At 36.0% G+C, this 21,503-nt stretch overlaps 1 protein-coding gene across 2 annotated transcripts in view; it reads right to left on the reverse strand.

The window, feature by feature from the left end:
- The window catches only part of Notum (palmitoleoyl-protein carboxylesterase notum), a 60,824-nt gene extending 47,241 nt beyond the window's left edge, over window positions 1–13,583 (reverse strand). Inside the window, exon 1 of one of the 2 annotated variants that reach the window (XM_089244497.1) lies at window positions 13,248–13,583. The gene's annotated coding sequence lies outside the window, so the exon portion shown is untranslated. The remainder of the gene's footprint in view (window positions 1–13,247) is intronic. The other variant, XM_089244495.1, reaches the window with a different exon arrangement.
- Between the last annotated feature and the right edge of the window lie 7,920 nt (window positions 13,584–21,503).

The following is a 21,503-nucleotide window of genomic DNA, read 5'->3' on the forward strand; positions in this document are numbered from 1 at the left end:
TTGTTCAACACTTGCTTTTGCAATTGAAAATTTGAACAAACTTCCTTCTTTCAAAATTTTTTTCGCATATAAAGCGTTGCCGATTTTCTCTTTAGCTAAGTGTACCAACGACTGACATCATTTATATCATACTTTTACACCAGTGTTTCTCAAAGTGGGCAATATCACTATTATATTCCCAAAAAAAGGGTGCAGGGGGGGGGGGGTGATGAAAGGGTCCAGGGGCGGTAGAAGCTTTGAGTTTATTACTTTACGCCAGTGGTTCTCAAACTTTTGTCTCGCCCCCTTTCCCAATTCATGGTTCGCCTGCGGCTCCCCGGAATAGTATAATAGATATTTTTTACATACACCTATAAAAGAGCCACTTAAAAAGAATAAATTGGCACATAAATCAATATCCCCCAGCTCGCTACAACGCCCCTGTTGGCGATGTCTCTCCTAGGAGCAGCGACGCACACTTTGAGAAACACTGCTTTACGTGATTGCTTGGTTCCGCAAAATAATCGCGTAATGCGTGTTGAATTTAACAAGGGTAAGGCCGGGATTACACTATAAAAATTTCATAAAATTCCTTTTATAAAATTTAGCAAATGCAACCAATAAGCGTATCGGTTACATTCGAGTGAATGTAACCAACAGGCTTATTGGTTGTTGTTTTTTTTCACGTTTTGTAAAAGATCTTTAACTAAAACTTTTATAGTTTAATCCCGGCCTATTATTGAGTGTAGTTTTTCCGTGAAGAGCCGGATAACTTAATGAAAACATTCGAGATTCAGCTGACTTGAAACATTTTACGTCTCTTTACAAAACCTTCAGAAGCAAAGCTAGAAAATTCTGAATATTCTTTGCAAATGTGAGAATTCTAGATTAATTAAGGCCAGGATTACGCAATAAAAGTTTTATAAAAGTCCTTTCATAAAACATGAAAAATTCAACCAATAAGCTTATCGGTTGCATTTGCTCGAATGTAACCTATAAAAAAGTTTTATTGGTTGGATTTTTTGTTTTATAAGAGGTATTTTATCAAACTCTTATAGTGTAATACCGGCCTTCTGCATCAACTGATTTTATCATTTCAATTATGTCATACCTCTAATTTGGAAGCCCATTTCCAGAATTAAACTCAAACTACAGACCAAATTTCACGGGTCGCAATTTACAAAATTAACTTTTCAAAATCGCGTTATAGCGAAATCGCGTAAAGCGATGCATACCTGTACATATACAGGATCCCGCTTAGTTTCCACTAGTGTTTCCTTAGTTTATCCAACTTTTCCACTCAGAACGTTTTCCCGCTTGGTACGACTGATTTTCATGGTCTCAGCAATTACTAACACACAATACATCACTGTATTGACGTTGTTTTTATACAGTGGTGAAGTTTCTACATATTTGTGGAGTTTTTTTTCCAATGGACATTTGTTTTGTTTTACATGTATATACTTATGTTGTGTTTCAATGTATTGCAGGGCTGACAAATCTCAGGAGCCAGGTCACCATGGCGACTAAAAAGTTGTATTGGCGCCTAAAATTTTCTTTGTGTAATTACTAAATTGCAGGCTGTGAGCATCACAAAACTTTTTTGAATTTACAGCAGCATATCTGTCAACACGAAAGAGAGTCACTATGGCCTGAAAAAGTGAAAAGCAACATTATTATAACATTTTTCTTGAGGTAAAAATTTTTTTGGCACCTAAAAAATTGTTCTGGCACCTGGATTTTTTAGCGATTTGTCCAGCCTTGACGTTATTATATTCTGTTATTATATATGTGTATTAAATGTATTGAATGTGTGATTTCAGCGAAAACCGTATTCAATCTGCTTATGGTTGCTTACTTACTTCCTTATGGTCAAATCCGTGCTCAGCACACCGAATTACATAACAAATGACTATTTCTGTTTCGGAAGCAGAAACATTGTGAAAATTTGTTGTTCAGTGTTACATTTTACATACTTAAAAGGTGTTGGAAACTATAACCTCGGTTATAACGGACAAAATTTTGTGGAATCTTCGATATCGTTATAATCGCGAGTTTGAATATATCTCTGAAATCCAGAATAGACTCTTCAAAGACATCGTTGAAAATTCGAACTCGTTGCTTTCTCGTACCGTGATTATTCCGAACAGCTACTGAATTTCCGAGTTCTCCCACTCCCCGGTTTCGAGCGACTCGTATAACATTTTTCGCAATAAATTTCAGAAGAAAATACGCCCGCGCGTTAACGTTGTGCTAATATGATGGGTCCTTCTCTCTGAACCACTTTTCTCCTCGAAGCTCTCCATCTTCTCTCACCCCCTTTATACAACAGCTTGTATATACTTCTGTGTGCCGCTCTTCCCTCCACGTACCTCCTCCCAGGGGCTAAACTAAAAAGATTCCCTTTGAAGCTTGCCGACTAATACGAGGATGCACGATGGAAGTGGGGAGGGAGGTGGGTGAGAGGGAGGATCAAAGGATGAAGGTGAAGAAAATGAGCCTCCCTCCCCTCCCAGAGAGAGAGAGAGAGAGAGCAGCTCCACCTTTTCTAGTTGGTCGTCCGTCGTCGTCAGGTGCTGGCAGCAGCAGGTGCGAGATCCTTATCAAAAGACCGCCAAATGAAGTGCAAAAGAAAAAAATACTATACACGTCGAATTATTGTAATTCACTTTCGCGCGGAACATCGTCTCTCATTCTTTCTTTGTAATATAAAAAAAAATTGTAATACAGTATTGAGAGACGGAGAAAAAGAGCATCTCTTTCTCTAATCGTTTTTAAACATCTTATGAGACGTTTCGCCAAATACAGTAGCGAGATTTCGAGATGCGAAAGACGATTCAGTTCCGAGAAAAATTAGCGCGTTTCTTATCACGTTGAAGCTTGATCTCGAGTGTCGAATTATATGATGGAAGATCGAATTACAGTGGATCCCGCCTGTAACGTTTTTCAAAAAAATCGTCATGAGAAAACGTTGTAAGTGGGGAGGGAAACCGTTTTAAACGGGAAATCTTAATGAGAATTTGTTAGCGAACGGACCACGAAAATAAGTCGTACTATGCGGGAAAACGTTGTAAGTGGGATCGACTGTATATGATGGAGAAAAGAGTATCAAAATACCGATACCGTAAAAGGCCAAAGTCACTTTTTGAAGTGAAATTAGGCAGTAATTTTGATGAACACACGAATCCTTGAACTTTTAACCAAGTACAGTATATGCTTGGCCTCATAATTGAACTATAAAAAAAATTTGTGCTGTTAGTTTAGTTCGTTTTTGCGAATAAATGCAGAATTTCCGATTTGGAATTTTTTTTTTTGCGAAATTTACGTATCTTTAGAGCAGTGTTTCTCAACCGGTGCTCCTTGTGCACTTCCCAGGGGCTCCGCGGCCACTTGAGAATAATAAAATAAATCAATAAATTTGATAAACAAACAAAAGAAAAGAGGCCTAAAGGGTACCGCCATATAAATAATATACTAAAAAGGGCTCCTCGAGTTAAACAGGGCTCCGCCATAGAAATTATACACTGAAAAGGGCTCCGTGTGTCAGAAAAGGTTGAGAACCGCTGTTTTAGAGAGATGATTTTATTCGACTTTCGTCTTCTCTCCTAATTGCTTAGAGACCACGGAGTAGAAGCTTAACACCGTTCTGTTATGACTGAAAAAAAAAATTGTGCTGAAAAAACTTTCTGATTAGCAGGAAAATGTTGACGAGTCCATAAAGTAAGGCCGAGCGATGAGGGAGGGACTTAGGGGGGTCTGGTCCCCCCCCCCTCCGAAATGTGAGAAAATGACCGAAAAAGGAAAAAGATGCCCAAATCAATTTGCTATTACTTTGGTCCCCCCCCCCCGAAATAAAAGTGGTCCCCCCCCCAAACGAAATTTCTGGCTACGGACCTGCCATAAAGCCATGGAAGGGAGTAATGATATGATAATTGAGACTTTTAATTGCTCAGTTGATCAACTAAATCACTTTGATAGCACGAAATTTTAAGCCAAAATGTCTTAGAGAATTTACTGCTATGAGACCAAAAATCAATTTCGTTTGAGACTAGAGTTCTGTTCATTCATTCATTAATATTAGAATGAAAAGATTTATAAAAGACATTTTAATGCAGATAAAGTAGCAATTTTTTTCAACAATTTTATAACCTGACAGAGCAAAATATGGAAATTCGCTTATAATGAGAAATCCGTTATAACGGAAATTTCCCTCGCTGTTGTGAACGGTCGTTTCAACGGACTTTTACTCTGTTCGGTTATAGCGAGTGGAAAATTATGAAGCTTTTTTGGTATGATGTCAACGTAATTCTCCAAAAAGGCCATTTGTTTCTATCCCTTTCAAGAATTGAATTAAAAGGAGATGTACTGTATAAGTATTCATTTATCATCACGCGTGCTTCTTGAAAACATTACTCTGAGGTGCTTATAACAAATGATTAGAGTAAAAAAAGAGTCACATTTTTTTTATCCTGTGTTCCTATTTTAGAACTTTGTCATTATACACTCGAGATCTTCCAGTGACCACGGTCACTGCCAGGATCAAAACCTGCAGATTAAATTAGTCTCCAAACGGTTGAACATATTGTGCAAAAAAAAGTTATTGGAGATGAGCAGCGATATAATAATTGGGAATTTTAATTGTGCGATCTGTCGGTCGGGTGAATCGGTCTATGAATACGAAAATCTAGTGTGAGAAAATGCCTTGAACAAATTTAAATTCGCTTTTTGAAAATTCGCTTTTTAAATTCGGCTGAAGTTGGTTTCCTGTGGTTCCTAACTTCAAGGCGCAAATGCGAGCCGATCTCCCCGTTAAAAAGTCTCGCCACAGAGAGCAACAGTCCTACAACGATAAATCATTCAATCATAACACTTCACTCATAGTTAGAAAAACTGGTGGCAGATGGCAGCGCTACACATAACAAGCATTACAGAGAAACAAAAAACCTCACATCAGGTTTCACTACACGTACACGCACATTCCCGCATGTACCGATTCGTTGGGGGGTTCCGCGGGGGGTGTGGGCGGGGTGTATGTGTGGTGTAGCAGTTGTAGGTAGGGCCTCCAAAAAATGGCTCGGGGATCCATGATGTTCTTAAGTCAGCCACCTGGTTGGGCAATTTGCCTGTTGTGGCTTTGTATTTGTATTTTTAAAAGAAGCCCGTTATAACGACAATTTTCCCCATAATTCTGTGGTGTGGTCAGAACATGATAACTTCAAAAACACATATTTGAGATATAGGCATTTTCATTGTCATTTAAAAATCAAAAATAAAGTACACACACAAATACAAATGAAAATATCATACATCAGCATATTGTTTAGCCGTACGCACGTATTTGAGCATTTGTCTCACTTCTAATTAGTTATAATTAGCGAGAGACTTACTTTTAGATCAAAAAGCCATTTTTTGAAGATATATTGTGTTCTGACCAAACACCACAGAATTATGAGCTTTTGATATAAGTGACTTATAATACCAAATACAAATACAACAGGCAAATTGCCCAACGAGGTGGCTGACTTAAGAAAATCATGGATCCCCGAGTCATTTTTTGGAGGCCCTACCTACTACTGCTACACCCCCCCCCCCGCGGAACCCCCAACGAATCGGTACATGTGGGAATGTGCGTGTACGTGTAGTGCAACCTGACGTAAAGTTTGTTTCTGTGTAATGCTTGTTATGTGTAGTGCTGCCATCTGCCACCAGTTTTTCTAACTATGAGTGAAGTGTTATGGTTGAATGATTTATCGTTGTAGGACTGTTGCTCTCTGTGGCGAGACTTTTTAACGGGGAGATCGGCTCGCATTTGCGCCTTGAAGTTAGGAACCACAGAAAACCAACTTCAACCGACCACCACTGTGGGGTTCGAACCCGGATCCTCGCATCACGAGTCCGTCACTATAACCACTCGACCACCACAGCGGCGTAGAAACCTATTGTTTGGATACTTTATTAGGGCTGCTCCGATTAATCGATCAATCGGGTCGAATAATAGATCAATTATTAAAAATTATCGCAGTTAAAAATTTCAGTTCAGTTTATCGACTTGTGAATTAATACGATTGAAATTTTTTATAAATTTTTAAGTTAACTTGATTTGTTTGACGAAACCAATTAGAGAGATGTTTTATAATTATATAATTTATGTATGCCTTATAATTTAATAATTATATAATATATAATTCATGTTCATATACGTAGCATTTTTAATAGATGACCATATTTAGAAATATTTGAACTAATATTTTGATCAAATTTTCCGGCATGGAGAAATTCAAGTTGATTTAACGAAAACTGATGATTTCAGTTTCAAATTGAGTTTGATGAGAGTTTTAGAAGAAAAGACTGAAATTCATTGTCTCCACTGTGTGAACAGTTTTTCGAAATATCAACTCCTATATCCATAAGTACTATTCGGAAGGCGCTTCTACGAAAACAACAGTATGATCGGAAGTAGTTTTGAAATCAACGACTAACCTAAAATAACCGATTTTCTGGAAAAAAAACAAGATCCAAGTAAAAAAATTCCAGGATTTGACAAATATGTTCAGCATATTCATTGCTTCAAGCTGGCAACCTCAATTTATTTTAATCTATTCTTATATTTCTTTACATCTAGCAAACAAGAGCATAAATGAATAAAAATAATTTTATGACATCAGTTGTTATTGTACAGGGTGCAAAGGTAACAGGGCGTATGAAATTTTACTGACGAACCGTTGAAAAAGTTAGAGATATACATATTTCCAATTGGAAAAAGTTTTCAAATAACGTGTAGTACTCAGATGTATCACTCATGTTTCAAAGGGTTGTATAGTAATTAAAATAAAAAAAAATTAACTTTTTATACAATCTCCGTGTGCCCCAAAACCCAATTGAAAAGTTGTTACCCTGTCTCTCCTCATGCCAACTAAAGAAATCCCATGTTTCCAAGTGCAATATTCGCAGAGATATTCGAATTCAAAAAATGGAGGAAAGTTGGGGAGAAAAATTCATTAAATGCGGGTAAAACGGTTTACCGTTATACATTTGACAGGACATCTTTGTAATTGGTTTCTTGAGCACAGGGTGTTAGTACGAAAATGTACATTTTTATTTTAATAACTGTACAACCAAATGCAACATAAATGGAATATCTGAATACCACATTCTATTTGAATACTTTTTCTAATTGGAAGTATGCCTCTAGGGTCAACGGTTCGCCTGTGAAAAGCCATACGCCCTGTTACCTGCGCACGAAATAAAATAAAATCATCGGGAAGTATTTCTAAGCAAGCAAAGAGTTCAAAAAAGAAGAAAAAATGAGAATACAATAAGCTTCCCCCCCCCCCCCCCAAAACTCAATTTTTCCTGCCGCCGCGAGAGACGATGATCGATTGAATTGGGTACTAATTTGTAATTAAGACTTTTTTATCGCGCCATCTGTTGTTTTCCGAAATTTTGTTCATCTGCTGAAACTGATCGAGTTGCCAGTGAAAGAAGAAAGAATAAGATATTTTATTGAGAGAGAGAGAGAGAAGCTTTTTTTTCCCCTTCTCGTTTTAATACACTCTTATAATGAATTTCATTTAAAATTCCGTGTTTTATTCTATTAGACTGATTTTTTTTCTTCTCTTGAGTGGCAATGGTTTTTGTGAAGAAATATCATGTCTGAAAGTGGGGAAAGAGTGGACATATTGACGGTTATTATTACTACGTTGAGATCAGCGTTGTCTTAACAGGTTCACAGGCTCGATGTCCAAATATTTTTTAAGTCCCTCTTTCTGGCAAAAAATCTCTTTTGGCAATGTAACTGCTCTAATTGAATCACCAATAAAACAAAGTGAAATGGTAAACATGCTGATGAAAGAAATAAAATAAACTAACAGAGAGAAAATTCATAGTGTTAATGCGAAACGCCGCGGATTCGTTGTCCTACGGGTTCTGTTGGCCTACGAATCAAGACGTTACTGGTTAAAACATACCTTCTCAACCCATGGTCCGCGAGCCAAATGTGTCTCTCGGAGCCATCTGATGTTGCCCACGACCTGAAACATAATTTTGTAAAAATGAACTAAGCGCATGGGCGGAGATACGGGGGCATTGCGCCCCCCCCCCCGGCGTCAAAGGTGGAGTCGACTGATCTAATGTGTATATGTTGTATTGCCTATGTATATATGTTTTGACATCATCATCATCGTGCCCTCCGCCCAGATTTCCAAGTCTATCTCCGCCTATGAGCGAAGGCGGCACATATATAGATTACTTAAGCCGTTTGCGGTGCAGTTATACATCACGCAAATGACCCGCGGCACTTTTCCAAGATCACTTCTGACCCCGCAGGATATATTTACAGATCACTTGAGGGATTCACAGCACAGTTCCAGAGCACTCTTAAGCGGCCCCGCAATACATTTTCAAATCACTCAAGTGACCCGCTGCACAGTTCCAGATCACTTAGGTGACCCACAGCATATTTATGGATCACTGGAATGACCTGCGGTGTAGTTCCATATCACTTGAGTGATTCGCAGCACAGTTTCAGATCACTTGAGCGGCCTGTGGCACATTTACAGATCACTTAAATGACCTGTGAAACGCTTTTAAAACCAATGAAGTAGCCCGCACTCTCGCTAAGTTTGAGCACCCTTGGGTTAAGACATTATACTCCGATTTATTTTGCAACACTACGGACGTTTCACGCCTTTCAGGATTAGTACACGCCCGTTGAACGTTGATTTCATGCGCTTTTAGAGACATCCGATGTCAGAGATAGGCTACGATTATAACTCGGCAATGTTGAGCCACAGGATGATGACGTAAACGGGCAAGTGTCAAATACAACTACAACGCTACAACAGGCAAAACGTCCAACGAGGTGGCTGATAAAAAGATGCCCATAAAAATATGGATGTCATATATTTCAAAAATACAGCAACCCAATTAAAAATGCGATTAAAAAAAATTATAAACAATATATACACGTGATAAAATATTATACAACGCTCATAAAGAATACTTATGGTTGTCTTATTCTAAGAATGGATAGCTTCTCGATTTATCCCAACATGTTTATCGTATTTCTTTTTAAACGTATCAATTGTGTTACAATTCACTACCTCCGGGGGTAAGCTATTCCATTTATTGACAACCCTATTAGAGAAAAATTCCTTGCGACACCATAACCTTGCATTGTCCCTCACCAATCGATACTGGTGTCCCCTTGTAAAAGCAATGTTTCAGAAATGGTCATTTCGATATATTTTACGTTCTTTTATTATTATAACATCTTTAATATTTTTTATAAAGATACTTTTTAAAATAAAAGGAAATATTTTCATAAAAAGCCAAATGAACAGTGTAAAAGAGGAAATTCGAGGATTTTTCCCAAAATTAAAAAAAAAAACTTTTTATTCACGGCAAAATGAAGACCAATGAATATGGAATATTAGAAGTGAGGAAGTGTAGATCACTAGAGCGTGTTTTTCTTTATTTTCCATTGCACGTGATCGGGTTCAACAAAAGACGGGTCACAATAAGTCACAATAATTGCCCCCCCCCTTTTCTCTATCATGGTCCACGTTTTAAATAGAAGAAAATTATCCTCTCAATGAGCCTGAAATTTTTTAGTAAAAAAGTTGATATACGCTCATAGAAGATTGAAATTGAAGACATTTTTCAAAGGGGCAAATTTTAATTGTCACATAAATTCGAGTGACAATGGGGAAAAAAAAACCGAATGGCCAGAATAATAAAAATAATAAAATTTTAGCTTTTGAACTCAACAAGCCTAACACTTAATTGCGTAGCTTTGCATACGTGCAAAGGGTTCTTTGAACGTTCATTACTGCAGCCAGTTTGAAGATAGAGAAATTCAGAATCACCTTTCACATAAGATGAGGTATTATTCTTCCCGTTTTATGTTTTGAATTTGTTGGTAGATACAACTCTTCGTTTGTTGCAGAGCATTATGTGGCTGGGATTTCGCTAATTTGTAGGAATGTTTTGTTTGCATTTCTTTTTTTAATCTTAAAGTTTGCAATCCGACTTTTTTCCTTAGTATAATTAGAATCACAAAAAGGGTAGTTGTATACTTGGAAGGTAATATCACAATATCACACTTCAATGCACATATTTTGTACGCGATTTTTGAGGCTTCACACGTCTCCACCAAGGTCCTGTATAAGCAGTACAGCTGAAATAGATTTTGTTTTAATGATTTTTTCAGTTTCCAAAATCAGCTCAGAAAAAAAAAATTGAGCATTTAAGGCAGTGGTTCTTAACCGGGGGTGCGAGATGGGGAAAAAAAATTACACCATGCTGACTGATTATTCGGAAAATTGAAATGATTATAAAAATTGAATTTTTGAATTCTTAAAAATTTCCTTTGAAACCTCAAAATTCTTGAAAACCTCATCTTGGGGATTTCGCTCGCATAAATGTGTCACGCGAAATTCGCACTGCAAAAGTTTCTTTTTCGATTAACGGTCGTACTTTTTTTCCATTTATATTGAGGAAAGAATACCATTAATAATTAAAATATTTCGTGTTTTGTTTCCATTAAATGTAACAAATAAATTAAAAATAATACGAGGTAGGAATTTTGTGCCTCGTGTTATTAGAATGTTGCGCTTAGATTTGTTACCGCAGTGAGCATGACTCAAGAATCACTGATTTAAGTGTTAACTGGCAGCTAGTCAATGATATATATCTACTGTACAAACAAACTTGAAAAAGTATTAAAAAATTTCATTTAGTATTCGAAAAGTCTCTTCTTCCAAAAAGAGAAAAAATTCTGTGAATTATTTTTTTTTTTTATTCTTAGAAAGTAGAAAACGAAACTTTTTTCCCCCCATCTGATCACAGATTCAGTCCTATAAATTAATGCTTACATAGAAAAGTTTATCAACTAATCTTCCATTTGATTTTCAGACTTAATATCATTGTTTTCGATGGTGAATGATCATTGTATTCAGCAGAAATGCTCAAAATTTTGATGAGAGCGGGCCACTTGATTGATTTGAAACCGGTCGCGGGCCGGGGCTGATAGAGAACCTATTAATAGCTCCTCCGACCACGTATTTTTGGTAGAAAAAAAAAATTTTTTTTTGCCCTTTCAACTCGAATTCAGTGTCCCGCCTAGAGCGGCGGGCTCACGAGTCGCATGGCCCGAGATCCGCCCCGGTAGCGGGCCACAATGAAATTAAATGGTGCCAAATATATATATATTGGATACTGCAGTGAAAATTTCATGATACTTATTATCATATGATTAGTGTCATCTTCATTGGGTCCCAAAGGGTCTCGGTCATAAGGCAAAGAAGGGCTCTACTATCATACAAATTTTTTTTCCGTTCTGAATTCATTGAAACTTTTTCTGCCATATTTTAATAGAGATAGTTTCACTCAGTTTTATAACGAAAATGCAGTTTTTACTGATTAAGACATTACAAAGGGCACCGAATGTGTTCAGTATGTGATCCTCCAATTTTTTTTAAAAGATGGCCCCGAGATTAAGATAATAATTTTTTTTTGGGGGGAGGGGGTAATAAACTTTCGCTCTACGTTAGATTTGAACTTAGAGAATCCAGAATTATAGATTTGTCACCAGTTCGAATGTATTTTTCGTATTCATTTGGGTCTAATGATATCTTCGCGGGCCACAACAGATGGTTTCACGGGTCACATTTTGTCCGCGGGCCATGGGTTGAGCATATATGGTGTACAGATTATTATAAAGCCAAAAAACACTCCTCAACATAATATATACAGTCAGCTATATAATACTTTTCCGAGACTTAGTTCGTCCTAGACTGAAGTATGTCGTAAAATTTTGGAGACCATGCCTACAGAGGGATATAGACTCGAGGGATGAAGAGAAAAACTACGCGTGTTGTTGTCGGCACACAAGGCTTGAACTACGAAGAAAGACTTGATTTCTTGAATATGTTTACATTGGAGGAACGCGCAGGTGTAGAGGGGGATATGATCGAAGCGTTTAAAATTTTCAATGGGACGGATAGGATGGACCATAAGTTATTGAATAAATGATATGATAATGATACATGACATTTTAATAAATATGACATTTTGAATAAATGTCATGTATAGGAGCATAACTTATAAGACATCTAATCGGTTTTGTCAGACAAATTAAGATAATTTACAAATTTATGATAAAAAATTTTCTAATCGTAAAAATTTTAATCGGATTATTCGAGTGGATTAAGTCAACCAAAAAATGTTTAAACTGCACTTAACAATTTATCGATTAACTGACCTGATTAATCGGGCCAGCCCTGATGTTCACTACAGACTGTGTAAGCATGATAACTATTAACAAAATCATACACATAATGAGGGAGGTTAAAGTCATACACACATTTTCAACAATTCTCTACTAAAACCAGAAATGCAATTAAGAAGTGCTAAACTGTTGAAAGAAAAAATTAACTAAGTTTCAGCTTCAACAGTTCGCCCCTATGAGATACAAAATTTTTAACATGGGAACCTATAACCACAATTTAGTAAAACCTTCTTTTTCTCAAAATGAGGATTAATCGACTTACACCACTCTAACTTTAACCTTCTGGTCCCGAGTATATTTGAATATACATGGCAAAATACATGGTCAAAAATAAGTAAATACCCATTATACCTATTTCTTTTGTCAATTTTTTTGGTATTTTAGAAAATGCATCTGTTAGTGTGTCATGTCAGTATAAAATACAGCTATATAAGTACAATAATTTTTCAGCTACAAAGAGTTGATTCCTTATTGGTGTCATTTTTTTCAGAACATCTAAATTTTACGTGTTTAGAGATTTATAAAATTGCACAAAATGGATAGAAAGGATGGCAAATAGAATTTAAGGTAAAAACTATTTAACTTTGTAAACAAGATTTTATCAGTTTATAGATAACATTAAAATTCAAGTGAACCGTATCTTTTCTTAACCATTGATATTAGACATTTTAACCAATTAAAAAAACCCCACTCTGATTAATTAAATTGTTGTGCCTATGTATTGTCTCGATTAAAGATATGCCAACAGCATCCATTTACATCCGTATTTTCAAAAAGAAAGTTTATCAATACGCTTTTATGGGGAAAAACCATTCATAACCTCCTGATATGTAAAACAATGACATGAGAATTCTACAGCTTATCAGATCACGAAGGAAAAAGAAAATCTAAAATATTTACATTCTCTGAATGAATGTTAAATATATGAGAAATATTAATTTCTTACGTAGGAACGAGAGGAAAGAGAAAAATAACTTACGGAGAGAGATGAGATGGGTGATTCCTCCCTAATCATTAAACGAACGACGTGCGAAGCGAATAAATAAATAAATAGCACATGAGAGTGGGGAACGGAACAATATGCAATCAAATGAGCGAGCGGCAGCGGCGACGATAGAACCAACCAGCTGCTGCTGCTTTGCTTGGAGAAGTAGTGATCCCCGAAGATCTCTTTTGACACAACGACGACGAGCCTTTCCTTTCCTCCTTCAACAAATCTCTGCAGCAGGTGAACAACAAGACCAACGATGCTTGCTTGCTTGGCTCTCCCTTTCTCGTATGTGTGATCTCTAGTAGATAGCTCTCTCTCTCTCTTTCTCTCTGGGGTTGCCACAAACATCTTTCTCCCGAGTTCATGCTGGGTTCGTTCCCTTTCTCTACCAATTCTCCCCCTCTCCTTTCCGTATTTATATACTTTAACAACAACAGCTTTTACAGAATAGCGCCAAAAAAAAAAAAAAAAGAGATTCAGAGCTGCGACGATTTCCTTGCAAATCACACGCACACATGATTCTACTTAATTTATAACTTCCGCAATCTGTCTCTCGAAATTATGAGCATCAATAATGAGATTTTTATTCAACTGTCGAAATATCGAGCTCAATCTCTCAAGATGAGAAATATTTTCCCTTTACACTATTTTCGGTAAAAACAATGAAAGTTCGTTATAACGACAGTTCACAATCACTAGGGTGGACGTCGTTATAAAGGGCATCTCGTTATAAGCGAATTTATATACAGTCGAACTTGATTAATTCGAAGACTGGAAAAAAGTTCGAATTATTCAAAATTCGAATTATCCAACAAACCTATCCTGGATCCGTAAACTGACTACAAATTTCATCTTAATCATCAACATTCACATAGGATAATATATAACTATCAATTTAAACTTTATTATCAATTACGAAACTTTCCCAAATTTAAATAATTTATAATTATACCTGGAATCAACAGAAAGTTGATCAACAGGGCAGAATTTCTTGCCCATTCTCGACGCTGATTTACGGAAATTATTCATGATTATCCGTTGCGAAACTTTCCCAAATTTTGCTTATTATTTTATGCTATCAAGGAGATATACATTCAAAGTGCAATTGTAATACAACGTATTAAACAATTCCTACTTTCCGATACTTTCCATTCTTTAAATGACGATAAAAGATTCCGATTATGAATGGTACACCTTGATCCATTACGTTGAAAAACATTATCGGTATCGAGTGGTACGCATTCTCAATGCACTCCAGCTGAATAATATTAAAATGGGCATCAAATTATCAAAGAAAGAATAGAGAAAAATAGAATATTCAAAACTTTTGTTTATGAAAATTGGTTGTTTAACATTTTAGTCAAATCAAACACACAGTCTGACTTCTTTCAGAGTTTTTCCAAACTATATTTGCTCGTACAAGTGTGCAGTAGAAGTCCGTTATAACGGCAGCTCACAATAACGGGAAAATTTGTTATAACGGAGTTCTTGGATTTTTGTGTAACATTAGCTCTTTGACAATCACCTGCAAATCACTCATTCTTCCGAGATTATCGTTATAAGCCATACTCGTTATAACGGACTTTTTTTTTTTTTTACTGTAACAGTTTTTTCCCTTCAACTTTGAACTATCCAAAACATTGGAAGGCATTTCGAATTAAGCAAGAAATTAAATTAGGGGCCGTTCAAGTATTACGTACGCAAATTTTTAGGCATTTTTGATTTCCCCCCCCCCCCCCGTCAGCAAAATTTCGTCATCAGCTCTGCCCCTCTGAATCCTAACTCATATTTTCATAAAGGGGTGGTTGATGACGTAAGCATTATCCAAACCCCCCTCCCCCCTTATCAGCAAATCGGAAACCCCCTTCCCCCCCCCCCCCATCGATGATGACGGAATACTTGAACGGCCCCTTAGATAGAAAACTCAAGGAGAGTTCGCAAAAGTTCGAATTATCCAAAGTTCTATGGTATTTTGCTCTTTAGGTTATAAAATTGTAGAAAATTAATGCAGTAGACTCTCGTTAATCGGGCACATATCAGACCAGTGTGCGGGATTGTATCGAAATCACCGGGATTACTGGAAGTCAATTGAAAAAGACCATTAAAATAATATGAAGTTCTGCGACAGACATACAGTGACACGTTTTCCTCTTCTATTCTCGAAGAAAACTCGCCTAAAAACACCGGATTACTGGATGGGCCGATAGTCTACTGTTCTTTATCAAAATGTCTTTCAGATCGTTCCGTTTTTATATTAACTAATGAACAAAACTCTAGCGATGGAATTGAATGTTTGGTCTCCCAGCAGTTAACTCTGTAAGACATATTTGTCTTAGAGATTGTGTGTATGTATTTGAAAAAAAAAATCTCAATTATCATATCACTGCTCTCTTCCATGGCTGCGTGGACTCCTCAGCATTTTCCCGCCAATCGAAAAGTTTTCGGCACTATTTTTTCAGTCATTCGCCACAGGGGTGATCGGCTGAAAATGGTTTTCTGTGGTTCTCAACTTCGAGGCTCAAATACGAGTCGAGCTCCCAGTTAGAAAGTCTCGCCACAGACAGCAGCAGGCCTACACCGGTACAATTATTCAATCATTGTACTTCACTCAAAGTTAGAAAAATTGATGGCAGATGGCAGCACTGCACATAACGCAGAGACAAACTTCACGTTAGGTTCACAACACGTACACGCATATTCCGGCATTTACCAGTTCGTTAGAAATTCCGTAGAAGAATGTTTACGAGGTGTATATGTACGGTTAAGTAGTAGTAGTAGTACTTAAATTTCTGGGCCGAGGTTTTTTAGTCATTGGGAGAGACAAAAGTCAAATTAAATCATCAAAAAACCCCTTTGTATATCCGGGATACCCAAAAATATAAAGGGAAGAGGGGGTTATAAAGTGTCACTTTTCGGTGTTCATTCCTTGTTAGAAGTACCTCAGAGTAACAATTACGAGGAACATGTGCCATGATAAGAGTTTTTATCAGGTTTAATTTTTGAACAAAGAGAAGGAAAAACTGTCATTTTTGAGAATTCTTTTGACGTTATAGCGAATGCTTCGTAATTTTTAACTCATTATAACCGAATATTTTTTTTTAATCTTTAAAGTAGCTATTTGACAATGACTTTCAAATCACTAGTTATAACGATCTTTTACTGTATTTTATGCAGTAGCCTCACCCTGCATTGCTGTATATTTTCACACGGAAATTTTTTTTTTTTCCATAAGTGTCTGTTTCGAAATACAGATACAAAACCTGATCACACACAACCGCGTAAATACAGATACGAAACCAAATTTTACAACGTGGCTGGAAAAGTGTGTTTCTTAAACTTTTTCGTCTCCGTGGCCTCCTTTAAAACATATATTTTTCTTGCGGTCCCTTTGTCTTATCTAGGTCCCTCTCGACCACGACACCTGGGGCAAAAATGTATTTACCTCATCATCAACCTAGTTGAAATTAATCTTTTAGAAAATTCTCACCATTGTATGAAATCTAAACGATAAAATGGAATGTAATTGTCAGTTCTCACACAGACACACCCATAAGTAACCACAGAACAGAAAAGAAAATAATCAATTCTAGCTTAACGAATGAGTGATGTTAATCGATACCTGGCAGACGCGCTGCTGGCGTAAAAACCTGCAATTTGACATAGTTCTGAGTTAGAATCCCCCTTAAAATTTCTGATCGGAACCAACTTAAACCCTCCTTTAAGTACACGCGTTTGGAAACAAATTTGGATTATGCGCAGCAAAAATGAATCTCAAAAACTGGTATTGTTTATACACATGGGAATGAAAGGAAAAGGTCAAAGGAGAGCAGATTTCTGCTGTTTCCCCCCCCCCCCTTTCTCAGCTACCCTCTTTTGTACGAAAAAAAAAGCACCTTTCTTATCCAGGGTTATCAATACGAAGGAGGAGACAGAGAGCTCGAATGTATTTCTTCCATTTACAGGGACGAGATATCTCGTTTCTGATCATAAAGGGATTGAATTGAGGGCACATGGTCTCGCATGTATCAAATATATTCCCGAGTGAGAGAAAAATAGACAAATAACGTTATTCGACATGTGAGGGGGGTCTTGTATTTTCGATTTCTGTGAAAATTAATTATACTTTTATCTATTGAGGTACTTTAAAGTATAAGCTGAGATAATTTGTTATGTACTAACTAATTGTATGAAAAAAACGGTATTTATATATTTTTACCTTTAATTAGAAGATTTCAACTTGTTAATCAAAAAATTTTAATCGATTAAATGAATTTTAATCGAATAGTTTTGTGGCCAAATTATATTAATAGCTGCTATACAAATAAACAAATATATTTTATTCATTTCATTCACCTAGTCGCTAGATGTAAACAAATGTAAGAATAGGTTAAAAAATATTAACGCTGCCCGCTTCAAGCATTCAAGCAATTTGATATTCTGAAGATAATTGCCTGTTTTCGAAACTACTTTCGATTATACTGTTGCTTGTTTTGCTAGAAAATCTTCTGGAATCGTACTTGTGAGGAGATGAGCTGAATCTTCCAAAAATACGAAAAACTACTGTTTATAATGGAGACAATAAATTTTGGTCGTCTTTTAAAACTCCTTTGATACAGAACTTTCACAGTGACACCTACACTCCCGTCAAACTCAATTTGAAACTAAAATCATCAGTTTTCATTGAATCTAATTTGATCAAAATATGAACGCAAATATTTTGAAATATGGTCACTTATCCCCAATGTTCTGTATAGAACATGATTTTTATGACATCTAATAGGTTTTTTCAAAAAAATCGAGTTAATTCACAAACTTTTATTAAAAATTTTAATCGAATTGATCGAATCGATTAACTCAACTAAAATTTTTAACTGTGATTAACAATTGATCGATTAACCTACCCGATTAATCGATTAATCGGACCAGCCCTAATTTATTATTACCATTATATTTACATTTTTATTTACATTTATTACCATTTTCTTCTTATACTACTTTTCATAATCTGTTAGATGAACGGGGTTAAATTTGTTCGGACAAACCTCGCTCATAATAAAAAGTTTTCATTATTCGATCAATGTTGAAATCCAAGCTCCTACCTTCTGCTTCTAACGTTGATATAATAACTTTCTCTTGCGCATTCGAAACTAAATTCGTCCATTCTATTTGTAATTGAGCAGACTAAAAAAAATAATAATGAGACGACTTATAAGATTTTAATGAGAGGAAAACATTTATGTTCTGTTTGTCATTGCATCAACAAAATATAATTGATACTTCGATTGATTTATTTATAATTCCCATTGAGAAATATGATGTGGAAGGAAAAATTTGAAAGTCTGAAGTTTTCTGAAGAAAAAAGAAAGGCCGAAATTTCTTTCCTAACGTATATAATATAGAAACAATCATAATATTCTCAAAAGTGTAATAGGCTAATATGCAAAAAAAACCGTTTTTGGTCAGAGGTTTGTCTTCGGAAGATAATTAACAGTGATGTGATTGTTTCTCGAATCTTTTACGCCCTTTTGAAGGAAAAATTATTGCTTTTAAAAAACTCAACAAAACGAACGTTCACCGATTCAAAAATGATATCCATCAAACGAATTTTCATTTACATTCTGTAGGAAATTGTGTTATCTGCATCATTATAAGAGTGTTTTGTTTTCCTTCAATGGCCGATTTTCACGTGTTTCACGCACCTAATATAGAGTTTTCAGTGGCTTTCTCCGTGATCTCATTTGAGGAGCGTTCCAGTGCCATACATCATCATTAAAGCAATTATTCGAAGTCGACAGAAACATGTTTTGTGTGCTTGATATTTTACGTTCTTTTTTTTTCTCCCCGTTATTTCTTTGCTTTATCCCAGTCTTTACATTGGGAAATTTATTATTTTCCTCACTCAATACAATTTCTTCAATATATTCATTTACACATTTTCATTCCTTCAATATATTCATTTACACATTTTCATTCCTTCAATATACTCATTTACACATTTTCATTCCTTCAATATATTCATTTACACATTTTCATTCCTTCAATATATTCATTTACACATTTTCATTCCTTCAATATATTCATTTACACATTTTCATTCCTTCAATATATTCATTTACACATTTTCATTCCTTCAATATATTCATTTACACATTTTCATTAATTCAATATACCCATTTACACATTTTCATTCCTTCAATATATTCATTTACACATTTTCATTCCTTCAATATACTCATTTACACATTTTCATTCCTTCAATATACTCATTTACACATTTTCATTCCTTCAATATATTCATTTACACATTTTCATTCCTTCAATATATTCATTTACACATATTATACCAGGTCGTGATGGATAAAACAGGGGTACTTACACTATGAGGGCCCTATGTTTTAGGAGGACAGATTTATTATAATATATAAATTTGCTCATTTTTTTTGGTTATAAAATTTTTGGAAATAAAAAAGAATGCCCTTATAAATAACATTTATACTTTTACTAAAGATGAAAAAGTATAATGCCCATCATTAGCAAATATTACCAAATATCAATTTATTTTTCTCTGCTTCTCCTTGAATTTGAATGTTTCTTTTTAATTAGGCTGAGAGATATGTCGAAGCATTGGATAACAACTTCAGTAGTGCAGTCTAAAGGCTGAAACACACTACACTCTAATGCGATTTCACGTCATGTCAGAGAATTTCCCCAAATCAGAATTCACAACGTCACGTCAGAATAGTGTGAAGGCACCTTAATGGACTTTATACTCCATCTAAGCAACATTGTATCAAGAACACAGGCTAACAATAATTGCAAAATGTATCCTCAAACTTAGTTCATATATCAGTCATTAATAGATTTTACACATGTTTCTGAAAGTTTCGCACTGTATGAAAAATTGGCAGAGGAATTGTAAGGCGCTTACAAAAATTATGAAACTCTTCGAATAAAAAAAAATACACCAAACAGTGAAAAGATTCAGTAATACTAAATGCAATTGACTACTCGAGCATAATAAGTATGTGTCGCCGTGATTTGTGCGATTCCTCAATTTGCCATCTTACTGACCATAGAATGATTTATGAAACAGTAACAAGAAAGTTTAATCAGCCTGGAAATTCTTAAATCAGCAAGAAGATTCTGAATACTTGCAAAAATTTCATATATTTGATCTTCCAGGTTGGTGATACAATTTTCCGAATGTTAAATAACCCTAAAAGTTGAGGAGCGGCATTGTGCCAAATGTTGAGACTCAGCGTTAAGAATGTTTTTTTTTTCAACATCGCCCACATAAAACATTTCTGGAGGAAAAAAGATCCTTCTTCCTATTATAAGAATAAAATCATCAATTCGTACAAATCTTGTAGAAAGAAAAATGTCATCTCTTCAGCTTTATTGCGCACTGAAGCTGAGGCAACTCAAAAAAGTCACTTTTTGATAATATGAATGCTTTCGATAATATGAGTGGGAAAAAAATCAATGTATTTAATGAAGAATATATATATATACAGGGTGTCTACTAAGTCCTAATTTGGACTTTATATCATCAACCATTCGTCGTAAAGGTATGGTTTAAAATCACCCTGTTGCGAGAGTGAAAATGCAGTGTGTCACAAAATAAAACAAAAATCTAAATTTTTACACTGTCTACCTGTCTTCTAACTTCCGATTAGAATGTTGTTGCCCTGTCTCTTCTGCATGGTCCCCCACTTGGGTGGGGCTGACAGGACTCCAGCCCTGGTGACCGAACTCGAGTGGCGCCGTGGTAAGATGCTCGTCTTTCCCTATGAAGGTTACCATCAAGGTCCATGGGTTCGAATCCGGGTATAGAACGTTAGAAGCAAGTTCTTTACCTTACGAACCTGGGGTGCCACCGATGGATGGAGCCTTCATTTCCTACCCAACTTCTCTGGTTGGAAATTGCCGTATGGCGATATGTGGCCGGAGTTGGTGTGCGGTGAATTAGTAGTAGCCCAGGGAACTGAGCCCGAGTGGCGTGGTGGTAAGATCTCATTTATCACCGTGAAGGTTGCTGTCACGGTCCCAGGTTCAAACCCGAGGGAGGATATAGATAAGATATTTTCCCTAAGGAACTTGAAGCGACCACCGAGAGACATAGTGCCTTCATTTCCAACCTATTTCATTAATGGCAGTAAATTGTAATATAGCGATATGGCCAGAGTTGGTGTTTGGTGAAGTAGCCATGTGTAGTTTATACACAAGCCTTCAGTTCATCATGAA

This window comes from Pholcus phalangioides, unplaced genomic scaffold, assembly GCF_987345545.1.
Source record: "Pholcus phalangioides strain wild (caught in Gottingen) unplaced genomic scaffold, Ppha-v1.0 ptg000015l_1, whole genome shotgun sequence".
Classification (NCBI taxonomy): Eukaryota; Metazoa; Arthropoda; class Arachnida; order Araneae; family Pholcidae; genus Pholcus; species Pholcus phalangioides.